This window comes from Sceloporus occidentalis, unplaced genomic scaffold, assembly GCF_023333645.1.
Source record: "Sceloporus occidentalis isolate IW3139 unplaced genomic scaffold, rSceOcc1.0.p SCAF_2, whole genome shotgun sequence".
Taxonomy (NCBI): Eukaryota; Metazoa; Chordata; class Lepidosauria; order Squamata; family Phrynosomatidae; genus Sceloporus; species Sceloporus occidentalis.
In genome coordinates this window covers 14,928,321-14,941,031 of record NW_028316982.1, presented here as the reverse complement: position 1 = coordinate 14,941,031, position 12,711 = coordinate 14,928,321, and the positions used below count along the sequence as shown (strand labels likewise).

General features: G+C 38.9%; 1 protein-coding gene across 14 annotated transcripts in view; it reads right to left on the bottom strand.

Moving 5' to 3' along the window:
- Positions 1–12,711, bottom strand: part of LOC149317998 (F-box-like/WD repeat-containing protein TBL1XR1) — a 236,259-nt gene that overhangs the window by 109,561 nt on the left and 113,987 nt on the right. The window contains exon 1 of one of the 14 annotated variants that reach the window (XM_089508808.1): positions 2,090–2,121. The exons of the other annotated variants lie outside the window; for them this stretch is intronic. The gene's annotated coding sequence lies outside the window, so the exon portion shown is untranslated. Of the gene's footprint in view, positions 1–2,089; positions 2,122–12,711 lie in introns of those variants that run through there. 14 annotated transcript variants of the gene reach the window in all.

The window sequence follows — 12,711 nt, the reverse complement described above, 5'->3', positions numbered from 1 at the left end:
ATTATTTCCTTTCTAGAGGCTTAGGGGATGCGATGGCTGAGGGGGTCACAGTGGCATAATAGTTAGGATGCCAATTCTGATGGGCAGATTAGAAGGTTGGCAGTTTGAGGCACGAGTGCTGCATGATGGGGTGAGCTCCTGTCACTAGTCCCAACCTCTGCCAATCTAGCAGTTTGAAAGAATGAAATGCAAGTAGATAAATAGGTACCACTTTGCTGGCCACATGTTCACCAAAGTAGTACAGTGAACCCGCACCATATGCAGGCGCACTATATGCGGCGTCCTGCTTATGCGGAAGCCACGCAACAATCTAAACAATGGTGTGCACACCACACTGCCGCCACATGCACATGCCCCATTGTTTCCTATGGGGAAGAAGCATATGCGCATTTTCCCTTATGCGGGGGGAGAACCCCAAACGAATCCCCCATGTAAGGAGGGGGGCCACTGTACTCAGACAATGCTAGTTCTTCGGCTTAGTAATGGAGATGAGCATTATCCCCTACAGTCGGTTATGACTAGACATTCATATCAAAGGACTACATTTACCTTTAGAGGCTTAATAGGACCTATTTGGGGGGGGGGGGGAGAAACACGCACTTCTGTCATAGCTAGACAATGAAATAGCCACTGTCACATTAAAAATGGTTACCTGAGTTCTGCTTTACCCTCCCGATTCCTTAGGTATCCCTCATATAAAATGATTCCACATGGGATGAAGGCCTCTCATATTTCCCAAGAGTTAGCATAGCTCTGAGGCCAAGAAAGGATCCCTCATTCTTGATTTAGGAATAGGTATTCACAGTCTTCCAACTTCAACAGATGACAATGGCAACCACCCTCTGAAGAAACCTACCAAGAAAACCCTGTGACAAGTTTGCCTTAGGGTCACCATAAGTCAGAAACTAAGTGAAGACAAACAACACCACACATCAAGTACAGTCAGCCCTCTATATCCACAGATTCTTTATCCAAAGATTCAAGCATCTAGTTTGAAAATATTTCTAAAATGCATAAATTCCTAAAAGCAAATCTTCACTTTGCCACTGTATATAAGGAATACCATTTTAATGTGTCAAGTCCCATTGTATTTAATATAACTTGAGCATCCACAGATTTTGTTTTCTACGGGGAATTCTGAAATCAAATCCTAGTGGATATCAAAGGCCCACTATATCTAAGAAGAGTCAGTGTGGTATAGTGGTTTGAGTGTCAGACTGGATAATTGAATCCAAGGTTTAAATTCCACTGGGCCGTGGAAACTCAACAGGGTGACTTTGGGCAAGTCACACTCTTTCATCCTCAGAGGAAGGTATGGGTAAACTCCCTCTAAATAAATTTTGTCACAAAAACCCTGTGACAGATTGACCTTAGGGTCGCCATAAGTTAAAAAAAATGGCTTGAAGGTACACAACCAAAGTATTTAAAAAGTCAAATTATATACATATCAAAATAACATAATCAAATTTCTGGAATTTGGAGGAAATGAAAGATTGTGGTAAAATGACTACAGTATATACTGATGTCTAGTATACATAAAGACCTCTTGGGCCAAGAACTACATGCTTTTTGAATATCAAATCCTCATTTCATATTTTTAAAATCTCATTTGACACTGTATTTCCTCAATTTAAAAATAGGCCCTATTTTTGTGTCCTCCAATATCTTCTTCCTCAGCCATTTCACTCTTAAATCCAGCCTGATTGCTCATTAAGAGAAAGATTTTTCTCTACTACTGCTTGCAAACTTGGCTGTTTTAAGCATTTGCATGCCGTACGGGTTTCTCCTTGTAACTAAGGTGGAATTCCAACATTCTCAAAAGCCATTTCTTATGTGAAAGATGGCATGGAGTGTTAAGTTCAGTTGATTATTTCTCTGTTTATGCTATCAGTAATCAGGGGGTTTGGCACTGTGCTGTGTTCCAGTTCAATCGCTCAGTTGAATTACTTGAACTTCTGATGAACTGCACCAAAAAAAGGAGGAAAATTAACTAGTGGCTCATTTGATCTTGTGACTATTAAGCTTGTGTTTTCATTCCTTTTTAACCTTTTGGCCATCTATTTTCTTCTTTAATTTGTGTGTTATGTACCTGATACTTCTGAATGTCTCCCTTGTTGTTTGCCTTGAAAGGAAACTCCACAAGAAGTCCTTTATTTGCTGCAAGTTTTATAAAAAAAAGAAAAAGAAATACTGACTTTATTAAAAAGAGAATGTTTAAAGATTCAGTTTTTACAATTGGTCAAATGCGAAGCTACTTTACATACACTGACCAAAACTGTAAGGCGGGAAGTTCTGGAATTTCACATTATGTCCACCACAATGTTTTCTGTACTGTTTCTAGAACAAGCACATACAGTTGGCTCTCTGTATCCACAGATTTTTTTATTCATGGATTCAATCATCCATAGGTTGAAAATATTCAAAACTAACTAAAATTCCAAAAGCAAACCTTGTTTTTGCCATTATATATAAGAGATATCATTTTATTATTTAATGAGACTTGACCATTCACAGATTTTGGTATCCACTGGTGGTCCTGGAACCAAACCCCAGTGGATACCAAAAGCCCACTGTATTTGTAAGAAACTCATCAGGAAACTGGAGTCTTCACTTACAATTAACACGTTGAAAACAGGATTCAAATAGCTGAATACTGTTTTCAAACAATTTCTTAGGTTCTGTATGTCTATTAGGCAAGTTTATTCCTTACTTGTAAGCTAAAAAGAATTAAAGGCTGACACACTAGGGCAAATATGAGGAACCTCTTTCAACGTGACAACTACGTTCTATTTTAGGCAGATTCTTAAGGGGCAACATTCTAGTGGTGGACACTGTCAAAACAAAAAGGGTGAAATCAAAAATTTCAGAATACTTCAGCTTATATTTTTTATTGCTACTAAGTAAACCTTAAGATAGGCATCTCAGCCTTTTGCAATCAGGAAAAAACATGAAAACTACCAAACAATATGTTATGGGGAAGGAAGAGTGGCATCTGCCAGCAACAGACCCTGAAGTGTCCCATTTCTAGATCTAAATCTAGATTAAATTAAGGGTGACATTAGCTTTCAGACTGGATATCATTCCCACTGGTTTTGTCTGATCAGACAAGAATGTAAGTATACCAGAGATATATGCCACCAAGCACTTTGACAGAAAGTCCATTTTGCTCCTGAAAGAACAGATTACTATAGTAATCAAGGCAGCCATACCAGTTAACACAGGCAGTAATACGTTCTTGAAGTACCCATCACTTACAATGCTGTTTCCTCTGAATTTCCAACAACTATTTTAATACATATTTTTACTATCTCAGCCTTTCCCTACCTTGTGCTCTGGGATCAGTGAGACAGGAATCTGAAAAAGCTGTTTGAAAACCATGCACTTGGTAGTGACTTATGGTCCTATTTTACTGCAGTGTGCTGCATGCATTCCTCACTAGCAAGAACTCTGTATCTGGGCAATCTGCTGCCATGATACCATCTTGTGTATTCTGTATGAATTGTGCAAACAGATTTTCATGTTCTTTCCTTGATTCTGAGTAAGGTTTATTCTGTACCCTTTACTATTTCGAATAATTTATTCTGAATATGCTCATGATGGACAAAGGTAGGAGCTATGTAGAGGGAAAAATCCATACCCACTTAGTTCAAATCTGACTTGGTTGTCTCTCTCTTATCTTTGGAAATTTCAGCAAGCATTACCTATGCATTTTGAGAACAAAGAGGAGAGGAAGGGTTAAATGTGACATCTGAAATCTGCTGGAATAATTTAATTTAAAAGAGGTGAGGACGGAGGGAATATTCAATGAAGCACTTAACTAGATTTTTGTGGGTTTTTCGGGCTATGTGTCCATGTTCTATAAGAGTTTATTCCTGACATTTCGCTAGCAGCTGTGGCTGGCATCTTCTGAAGATACCAGCTACAGATGTTGGCGAAGCATCAGGAATAAACTCTTATAGAACATGGACACATAGCCCAACCCCCCCCCCCCAAAAAAAAAAAAAAAACTATGGATGCCAGCCATGAAAGCCTTCGACTTCACAAGCACTTAATTGCTTAATAGGGAAGAACTTTGTATCTTACCATTTGGAAGAGATTACTGAATCAGAAATGTGGGAGTTACTTTGTGAGTTCCACATTCTATTCTGAATATGTATTTTGAACTTATATTTTCAGCTTCCTTCCTTCCTTACCTAATATGGAATTATAGTACAGTGTTACTGATCTCAGACTGTAGGCATTAAATGATAGGCAGTAAGCATTAAATGACATATATTTCTTGTATTTTATATACATTTTACAATAGAAGAATAGGTGGCTGTAAATGCGGTTGAGTGCTCGCATTTGTGGGCTCACACATGGGTTGCCCTGCACCTGTACAAAGATTATCAGCCATTTAGAGCATAACGTTTTGGTCCAATGATGCCATGTCCACTGAGTATGTATGACTGAATGGGGCTTTCACTAACTGTCTCAATGCCTGGTCTGACAAAATAGAAACTAAGAAAGAAAAAGAAAATGGGGGAAGGAGAGTGAGTTCTTTAAACTTACAGAAGATTGCTTGAAGAACTACCATTACAGGTAAGCAATATGCTTATAATATTTGTGACTCATATGACAGATAAGTTAGCAATACTTAACAGAAAGAAGGAAAGGGTGTTTCCAGAGATGATGATGATGATGACGACGACAATGGTTTACTTTATTTATATTCCACTTTAATTTCAAATGGGATTCAAGAAGCTTACAACATCTTGTAAGCCATCTTGTATAGATGCCACATATCTTTACAAGTTTTAAATAAATGAAATCCCTATGACTAGATAAAAAACCAGCCTTAAAAGTCTGGAACAGTATTCAAACAATATGCTATTCACACTTACATGCATTTATATGTAGTACATAACAGTTAAGAAAGTCCAATTTAATCACATTTCACTCATCAATAAATTTGGCAAGCATGGGATAAGGGGAAAGGTTCTCTTATAGACTGTTATCTGGTTAAAACAGGAACCTGAAAGTAGAAATTAATTAAAAGTTCTTCCAATGGAAAGATACAAGAAGAAGAATCTCTGAAGAGATAACACTGATCTTCCAAATCAAGTATTTTGAACTTATAGTTTCACCCTGGCGGGATACAGACGGGCAAAAAGGGGTGTATTGTCTTGGCCAATACGATTAGAAGCAACACAGAAATTAAAGGAATTAAAATAAAAGGATCGGAATTTAAACTAAAGGCATTCGCCGACGATCTGGTGGTGATCGTGAATGACTCTATCGAACAAATCGATACCGTGTTTAAAACAATGGAGGAATTTGGTGCAGTTGCAGGATTTAAGATAAACAGGGAAAAGACAGTAATTATAACTAAGAACACATCAAAGCAAGTAGATCAGTCAATTAAAAAGAAAACCAATTGTGAAATTAAGAAGAAAACAAAATATCTAGGCATTTGGATATCGAATAAAAGCTCAGAGATATATGAGAATAACTATAAAAAACTTTGGAACGAGATGAAAAAAGACTTGAAAAAATGGGCAAAACTAGATTTGTCAATATCAGGTAGAATTGAAACGTTAAAAATGATGCTCTTGCCAAAAATAAACTTTTTGCTTCAATCAATCCCAATTTCAATTAATCCAAGCACATTTAAACAATGGAATAACGACATAAAGAACTTCTTATGGAATGGGAAAAAATCTAGAATAGGGTGGAAAACGATGACTCGTCGAAAGGAAGACGGAGGAGGAGGAATACCAAATTTGGAACTTTACTATCAAGCGAATATTTTGAATTGGATTTCCGATTGGATCAAATTAGAGAAACAAGACATATTAAAAATTGAAGGTTTTAATAATAGATTTGGATGGCACGCATATCTTTGCTATGGGAAGGCAAAAATCCATAAGGAATTTATGCAACATGAGATCAGGAAATCACTTTTTAAAACTTGGGACAAAATACAAAAGAAAATCTATAGGAAAATTCCGCTCTGGGTTTCAACACAGGAAGCATTTTTTGGAAGATGGGGAAAAATAGACAATTGGATAAATTATGGCGACCTACTAACAAAATCACTGGAGGGTGTTCAATTAATGAAAACACAGGAGGAACTTGAAGAATCCGGCAAGAAAACAAATTGGTTCTTATATACCCAATTGAAAGAACGATTCAAGATGGACCAGAACTTGCTTGGAGTAAATACAGAACTGGAAGAAATTGATAAAATTCTAATAGATGAAGATCATAAAAAAACGTCTAAGCTTTACAAGTTTTTATTAAAGGTGAACCAAGAACAAGATTGGATTTCAGACGCCATGATTAAATGGGCTTCAGATTGTGGGAACACCATAGACCTAGAAAGCTGGAGAAGTGCTAGAGAAAAGACAAAAAAAATTACCTTATCTCAAAATTTGAAAGAAAATTTTTGGAAAATGGAGAACCGGTGGTACCTTACTCCGAACAGACTGGCCTTGATCGATAAAAAGAAATCAAATTCTTGTTGGAAATGCCAAGAAGCAAGAGGCACCTGGTTCCACGTGTGGTGGCGATGTCCTAAACTTAAAAGATTTTGGAAACCAATTCATATAACGATTGAAGATATATTAAAGATAAAATTTGAACTTCGACCCGAAATTTACCTCCTGAATATGATTAATAAAACTTCACAAGAAATTCAGAAAAAATTTGGAAGAATACTTCTATACATGATCACAACTGCTAGAATACTGTTAGCTCAATTCTGGAAGGACAATACTATACCGGATCTGGATTTGTGGCTCCAGAAATTAATAGAATCAATGGAGATGGATAAGCTTTCCGCCTATATAAAACAGAAAAACGTGGATAAAGTAGAAGAAGACTGGGAACCCGTTATACAATTTTGCAAATCTAAATGGTTTAACGAGGGGGTTTAGATACAAACCCAAAGGTATATAGATGTCGAGGTATGAAAGTAAGGAATAGAGATGACTTAATATCTGCCATTTGTTGAAATTTAATTTCAATGTGTCTATAGAACATGAAATCTGCTATACAACAATATATTTAAGTGTAATGATTCGGAGGTACGGATATAAAAATGGAAATAATACTTTTCGAATCCGACTACTAAAATAAAAGGTAGCATGAAAAGGGAATGAAAGAAGAAGGAAGATAGAATTGAGAGCATTATATGGAGAGTGTATATATGATATATATGTAACTCTGCAGAATCATGTGCATAGCTGTTTTTTATGCATGTTAAATGGAAAAATAAAAAAAAAGAAAAAGAAAAAAGGGGTGTATTCATGACGTTATGAAGGTATAGCCTTCAGACGGCCCTTACCTGAATGCCGTCATGAACACGCCGCCTGCACGCCCCAAGCGGGAAGAAGCGGCATTAAAAAGGTGCCGCTTTTTTCCGCTTCTTTTCTATATAGTGCGCAGCTGCGCATATCCGTCTGTAAGCTGCTGCACCGGTACACCAGAATTGCTACGCCGCTAATTTAAGTTGCCCATTTAAAAGCTCCATGTCTGCTGCGTCGCATAATGAGTCAGGGTCCTGGAACATGCGCAGTTTGCAGTCAGGCTTTAATTGCAGCGTCAGATGCCATGCAGGTGTGGAAGCTGCAGCACAGCTGCAGCGCATTTTAAGACTCATAACCCTAACCCTAACCCTAACCCTAGAGCAACATGTACGCATGCGCTGCTAGAATCGTGGAAAGTTTGTACTTTAAAGTGAACCCCTACACACATTCCTGTGCCATTTTCACCTAACAATAAAAAAACGCTAAAACTTTAAATATTTACATATGTACAAGGGAGGTGATGAGGGATGGCAGGGGGACAGCGGTGGCAGCGGCGACAGCTGTGGCTGTGCATTGCAGATTCAGCAAGAGCACAGGGACCAAAGGAGAGAAGGCATCCATGATGCTGGTGACACTGGCAACATGCAAGCGGACAAGGATGCCAACAACAGCTGATCACCAGCTGGCAGGAGACCACCATTGTTCTTGGGCAGGGCGGGGGGGAAAGTTTAAAGGGGCCTGGGTGCTTTAAATGTGCACATAGGCTTTCTGCTGCCGGTGCTGAGCGCCGCAGCTGCGCAGCGGTGCATCCACCAGCCGGCAAAAGGAAAAAAAAGCCCCATTTTTGGCCGCCCGTGAGGAAGCTGCCTCTCTCTTTGCGGCGTCCTCTGAGGCGGCGGTATGGAAGCTATGGGTCAGAAATGGCCCCAGGTGAGGCGTCTTCACTGCCCCCCATGTGGAAGCCCCATACACCTTAGCCACGCCCCCGGGGCGGGCGGTCTGGAGGCTCCGTATTCAGCAGAATACACCTCCAAGATGTCTTCCTCTGCCCGTCTGTATCCCGCCCCTGTTTCACCTCCAAGTCTGAAGCAGTAGTGCTGCACTGATGAAGCTGACTGGCTACACAGTATTCCCTTGAAGAAAGCTGAAGAACTAGATGTTCCCATAGCAGAGTATGAACTCCCAAAGGAATCAGCCTGTGAGCCAGTCCATTCACCAGGTGGATGGCCTTGGAATAAAACATAAGAAATCTGGAGAAAGATTAGAGCATCTTTTCATAATCAACATAAAAGGGCAGAGCTATATGCATTTTCAAGGAATGTATTCCATTGTAATTCCAGGTTAAGGAGGAACAATGGAAAGATGATGTCCTGAGAGACATGTACATGTGATATCACTTTGAAGAGAATGATGATATCAGAACATAGGGTAAGAAATTATAAATATGGTCTAACACGTTGAATGTCCTAACCTATTAAATGGATGTGATTACCACAAAGAACACAATCTTCAAATACAACAATTATTTTAACGTATTTACCTAAAAATGTCACAACATCAAGATGGGATGATATGGGAATGACATGGAGGGATCAGACTCCAGAATACTTTAAAGTCTTTAAAAATGCTCCCCCCGCCTGCACAAAAAAATAAAAAGGGAAGAAAGAAGAAGAAAAAGAAAGAGAAAGTGCACAGGATATAAACACTGGCCAAAGATACACACTGATGTAGACTGACCACATTCCCAACAACACATGTCCTTTAAATTAATATCTATAAAATACTGTACATGTTTATTTTTTATTTATAAAAGCATTTTATATACAAAAACAATAAAAAAGCTTCAAGTTACTACATAGTATCAGAAAATATATTGAAGTTCACAGATCAGTACTTCCAAAGTCACTTTAAAAACAATTCCCAAACACTATACCCATACATTTCAATATTCTCTTTTTTTATATCAGTTTCTCTTTTTACTTCCTGTTACCTCGAAGTATATTCCCCCAAATCGTACAATTTCTTAAATGTTATATTACAAATAAGTTGCTTATAGGTTATCGTGTCTGCATTCTTATGTCTCTAACCTGCAATTTTTCATTATCTGGTCCCATTCTTCCTCTAAAATTACCAGCTTGGTAGATGAAAGGAATGCTGTGGATATAGTATATTTCAGTAAGGCCTTTAACATTCTTGCAAACAAGCTTATAAAATGTGGGCTAAACAAAGTAACTATTACATGGATTTGTAATTGGTTGACTGGCCGAACACAAAGGGTGTTCTCATCCTGGAGAGAAGTGACCAGTGGGGTCTTCTGTCCTGGGGCCAGTGCTATTCAACATCTTTATCAATGACTTGGATGACAGAATTGGGGGCACACTTATTACATTTGCAGATGACACCAAACTAGGAGGAATAGCTAATACTCCAGAGGGCAAGATCAAAAGTCAAAATTGTCAGGAAAAAGCCACATGGGATATATAGTCACAAGAAATATAATATGTATATGAATGTATTTGAAAGTAACATGACACAGCAAAAGTTATTGAATTGTCACACAGGTGTTGTAAGTAATGTAATTAGAAGGTCCTGAAAGCCAAGGACATATGAGGCAATGACAAAGTGAAAAGGTGCAAATTGATATCACCTGAGAGTCATTGAGTGGACAGTAATGTATGATGCAATGTGAGGTCTAGATTGAGCCAAGTATGGTATGTCAATCATAATGTATGTACACGCCCAGGAGGTGGCAACTGTATAATGAATAGAGAGACAAATGTCTATATAAACAATAATGTATGGCAATACTTTTTGTGGGTATTGAGGAGTATAGTAGTGTGGGTATTGAGGAGTATAGTAGTGAGAGTTTTGTGAGTAGTGAATTGTTTTGTGCATAGTGTATATAGTAGAATAAAAGTAGATCTTTTTAAGAAGACTACTGTGTTGACTGGTGTCTTGAGAGCTGAACAAGAACCAGCAGACTCCAGAGAAGATTGAAAGACATCTTCAGCCAATTCTCAGAGCTACTGGTCAAACTGGTTGTTCTTCCGCTGACCAAGGGGGTGAGAGTGAAAGCCTGGAGAAGAGCTGCAACTCCCATCATCCCTAACAAAAATGACCTTAATAGATTAGAAAGCTGGGCCAAAGCTCACAAAATAAATTTCAACACGGAGAAATGTAAGGTACTGCATTTAGGGCGGAAAAATGAAATGAACAGATATAGGTTGGGGGACACCTGGCTTAACAAGACCACATGTGAAAGGGACCTAGGAGCCCTAGTAGATGACAAGTTAAACATGAGTCAACAGTGTGATGCAGCAGCTAAGAAGACCAAAGTGATTCAAGGCTGCATCAATAGAAGTATAGTGACTAGATCAAGGGAAGTAATAGTGCCACTCTATTCTGCTCTGGTTAGGTCCCACCTGGAATACTGTGTCCAGTTCTGGGTACCACAATTTAAAAAGAATGTGGAGAAACTGGAGCATGTCCAAAGGAGGGCGACCAAAATGGTTAAGGGTCTGGCAACCATGCCCTATGAGGAACGACTTCGGGAGCTGGAGATGTTCAACGTGGAGAAGAGAAGGTTAAGAGGTGATATGATAGCCCTGTTTAAATATTTGAAGGGATGTCATATTGAGGAGGGAGCAAGCTTGTTTTCTGCTGCTCTAGAGACTAGGACCCGGAACAATGGATGCAAGCTACAGGAAAAGAGATTCCACCTCAACTTTAGGAAGAACTTCCTGACAGTAAGGGCTCTCCGACAGCGGAACACACTCCCCCGGAGTGTAGTGGAATCTTCCTCCTTGGAGGTCTTTAAAAAGAGGCTGGATGGCCATCTGTTGGGGATGCTTTGATTGGGATTTCCTGCATGGCAGTGGTTGGACTGGATGGCCCTTGAGATCTCTTCCAACTCTATTATTTTATGATTCTAAGAAAAATGCAGCAGAAACTGGGCACTAATGAAAGTAATGAAGTGGGAAAGAAATAAGAGGAAGAGAAAAAAAATGTACTAAATGGGTGGGGTTCCCTCCCAAGTGCTCAGGTCTGGAAGGCTCCAATTGACTATGCAATTGGCCATGGGTGAGAGCCATAGAGGCCATTAAGCAGTAGTATGACTCAGCTCCATTGCTGTTTCTCTGCTGATGAAACTCTAAACCTAATGCTTTTCACATTCATCCACTCTCTTGAACAGTTTTCCCAATGTCATTCCTTTCAGATAGCCAGAGTGCATAGCCCATTTTCTGGAGATGGCAGGAATTCCAATCTTAGAAAGTGCCAAGTTGTGGAAGAATGTATTAGAGGATGCTACCCCTCTGAGTGTGCATTTATTTTGCATACTTTTAGGAACAGTTCAATCACAAGTACTTTCTCAGGGTTGCTCTCGGGCTTTGGAATTTGCTAGCAAAGAAGGCTAGGTAGGCCTTCTCCCTGCTCTCCTTTCACCAGCAGGCAAAAGACCTCTTCAACCAGGAAGATGTTTTAACTATTAAGATTGGATTGCTGTAAAATAAGCTTTTGATCCAGCGGGTGGTGTTCTTTTCCTTCTTAATGTGTTTTAATTGCTTTTAAAACTACCTGATGTTTTAATTATACTGTGTTATGTCCTTAAGTGCACTCATTTTATTTGATGTTATTGTTATTGAGTCCTCCTCCTGGGGGCAGGCAAAGTACAAATCAAACAAAATGAAGGCAGATTCTGAGAAAGTTGATTTTGTGCCTAAGGGTGTATTCTGAATTTTGCTGTGCACCATACCCTTGAAAATGTGGTACATACCAACCTTGTCTATAGCTTCTCCAATACACACAATATGACCAAACAGCCTAGGCTGGGAAGCCAGGGGGCTATGTTATGTCCTGCATTTAGTATCACAGCGGATATGTTTTAACTATTTGGTTCATAGTATGGGAATGAGAACCTCCAAATATAATTGGACAGTATGCTTAACCAGCAACACTAATAGCTGAGAAATGCTCAGAGCTAGTTTTAAGCAGCTTCATAAACACAACATGACTGTCACCCTGACTAGCTCTTGCTATAAGGAACTATATCAAATATGGTTTATAAAGCTGGATCTCAGCACTGAATTCACACAATCCATAGTTTTGCCTGTTCCTTCTCAACTTTACCATTCAATATTTTTATTTGAACAACAGTAATAATAATGACATCTAGATTGCTCCTTGCTTTGACCTTGCTCTTGCAACGATTCTGTAGCACCCATGACTCATTACTTTTCTGGTCTAGATTTTTCCATTATGAAAGCTACTTCTGTATTGTTCTGCCATGTACAATATTCAGTTTCAAGCTTGCATTTATACATTATCCTGCTGTTTGATTCAATTAAATGTGGATAAAATAACCTAAGACTAGGTAAAACCAGTAGCCCACTAATTGTCTATTACAGGCTTCTCTTACTTGGTG